The sequence below is a fragment of the Canis lupus genome, chromosome 12, assembly GCF_003254725.2.
Source record: "Canis lupus dingo isolate Sandy chromosome 12, ASM325472v2, whole genome shotgun sequence".
Taxonomy (NCBI): Eukaryota; Metazoa; Chordata; class Mammalia; order Carnivora; family Canidae; genus Canis; species Canis lupus.
The window spans coordinates 18459881-18462682 of record NC_064254.1 but is presented as its reverse complement, the minus strand read 5'-3'; the positions used below and the strand labels follow the sequence as shown (position 1 = coordinate 18462682).

General features: G+C 42.5%; 1 pseudogene; it reads right to left on the bottom strand.

Annotated features, from left to right (window-relative positions):
• Window positions 1-333: 333 nt before the first annotated feature.
• Window positions 334-1912, bottom strand: LOC112641865 (ornithine decarboxylase-like; annotated as a pseudogene).
• Between the last annotated feature and the right edge of the window lie 890 nt (window positions 1913-2802).

The following is a 2802-nucleotide window of genomic DNA, read 5'->3' as shown; positions in this document are numbered from 1 at the left end:
CCCAAGATACTTTATTTTAAAAACAGATCAAACTGCTAAGTTTCTGGCCCATTCTGCCAATGTACAAGCTACCAATGCTTCCTCAGCAACTGAGAGGCAGTCTTTAGTAGAATGATTGAAAAATGAATAAAAATCCAGATATAAAAAATATTCAAGTGGTTTCCAAAGGAACACAGATAAATGACCCCATCTCTTAGTCTTCCATATTATTGCATCTGTGCCAACCCTACTTAACAAATACATTAAAAATAAAAAAAAAGCTAGCAGTAATTAAGTTAAACTGTCCCCCCCCACCCCCCCCGCCAGATCCCATAATTTAAGCTAAACTCGCAGTTAATGGCTATAGGAGTGGTACCTACATGGTAATGCTAGCTGACTTAATGGCAGCAGGGACACTGCACCCCACTTCCTCTCGGTCTCCTAAGCACAGGACACAGGCACAATGCTGACATCCTGCTCGTCTACTTCCAAAGGGAAGTTGTGGTAATGGATTCGCTGCATTAGTTGCTATGTTGGCCCCAACATCACATAATAGATAGTTGGCCTCTGGAGCCTTTTGAAAATAGAAGCAATGGCAACAGTGTAAGCACTCATGTTTTCAAAGAGCATCCAATCACTCACATGCATCTTGGGCAAGTCACAGACTCCATAATGCAATTAAGGCTGTCACATATTGGTCTCCATATGTAGGTTGGATTAAACCTCTTACTTGGTTTGGGTCTCTTTTGCATAAGGGGCTTCATGTGTGCATGATCATAAAGGATGCAATTAAGTGATCCATATACCACATCATTCACGTAATACATAAAGGTTTGTTCACTTGACTCATCTTCATCATCAGAGCCTGTCTGTTCCTTTAGCACGAGTTGTTTTGGCAATGATATAAACTGTAAGCATCAAAGCTAATGCAATGTAATATCTGCTTGGCTCAGCTATGATTCTCAGTCCCGAGTCTGATGGAAAATACGTCCAGTGCTAGGTTGATAACACTGATGATCTCTTCAAATTTAAGCTTTACATCTTCAGATCCAGGAAAGCCACCACTGATATCGAGCAGATACATGTTGAAACCAACATCAGCTCCCTTGTCAAAGATACAGCAGGTATCAGAGATGGTCTGTATGAAGGTCTCAGGATTGGTACAGCCACTTCCCGCGTGGAAGCTGACACTGATGACATCAATATATAGCTCTTCTGCCCCAAAAGAAGCCTGCTGCTTTTAAGTGTGGCACCAAATTTAACACTGAGGCTACAAACTGCTTTGAAATCATCAGTGGCAATCCGCAACACTAACTTTGCCTTTGGATGTGCTGTAGCAACTTTCATCAATTCAACTTCATGATCAAAAGTCATCATCTGGACTGCATTTATTGACAGTGTGCTTAATCTGAGATGCTGGTTTGGATTTGCATAAATAATGCCTCTTTAGAGGCACCTGGAGACTCCGTACCAATTGCATTTTAGTCTTGTTGGCAAAGTCAAATACTGTCCCAATGGCGGCTAGGGTCTTCACCATGGTTCTGTTATCATTGCATTTGGCCGCATAAAAGGCAATGAGCCGAGGAAGAGCTTTTAAACATCTCAAATGCTTCTTTAGAATGTCTCTCGGGTCTGTGACATAGAAGGCATCCTCATCATCAGGAGATGAAGCTTTATTAATTTTTTGGTCCAGAATATCCTTGGCAGTAAAAAGCCCTCACGTAGGAAATGGCAATCAAACTCTGTATCAACTAAAGTTGTTCATGGTTTCCTGATGTTTCCATGGAGAACTAAGAGATGGAATGTAAAGAAATTATTGCCAGCATTTCAGAAAGGTAATTCCTGGAAATTTCAAGTCCCATGAAGATGGTGTGTGACTTCAGTACAGTAGTGATGTCCTGATAAACACAGAATTTGCTGTGTTACAGCGCATGGGTACTGCAGTCCAGCCCATGCAGAGTGTACAGGACTGTCTACTGTGCCACCACTGGGGTCAGCCTCTGCCCTCTGCCTTGCTCCCTTCCACAGAGGACCTGGGGACCCTTGGCTCCAGGTGGCACCGGAGCCCTGGCCCAGGGTGGTGGCACTGGGGTGGGTGCACTGGCCTCTTGTTCCCTCAGAACAGAACCAAGATAACTGATGCACACAAGAAATGAACCCTATCCTATTAGGCTGGGTTGTTTTTCCAGCTAAACCGAATTGGATTGCATCATGGATTTTACATTTTATATAATGTCTTTTTTTATTTAATTTTTTAAGGTTTTATTCATGAGAGAGATTGAGAGAGAGAGAGAGAGAAGCAGAGGCAGAGGGAGAGGCAGGCTTCCCGCGGAGCAGGAAGGCCCAAGGCGGACTGGATCCCAAAACGCTGGGATTATGACCTGAGCCACTCAGGCTCCATATGATATCTACATTTTGAAGATTTTTGTGGACCCTATAAAATATTTTGGGGATTATTATAGACCTCTCCATCAAGAGTGCCTATTACTATGTTAGGCATATAAACGTTGCTTCCTCCTCCAGTACGTATTAAAAAAGTAATTCACATCAGAGTACTTAGTATTGTGGAATACGCAAGGGGGTCAGTCTGCATTCCAGGAGTTGGGGTTTCTCAAACTGATCCTCCCATGCAAATTTTCTTCTCTGAATCCTCTTTTTTTTTTTCATTCACCTTCCATTCTGCTTTTCTGCTAAGCAACCCACCACAGTGACCCCAACATCCTCAGTAGTATTAGCTCTTTAAAAAATAACGACTGTCCTATTAATTGGAATTCTGATCTCAACGAACATACAGGATCAGTTTGATAAGGCATGAAGCTAGAG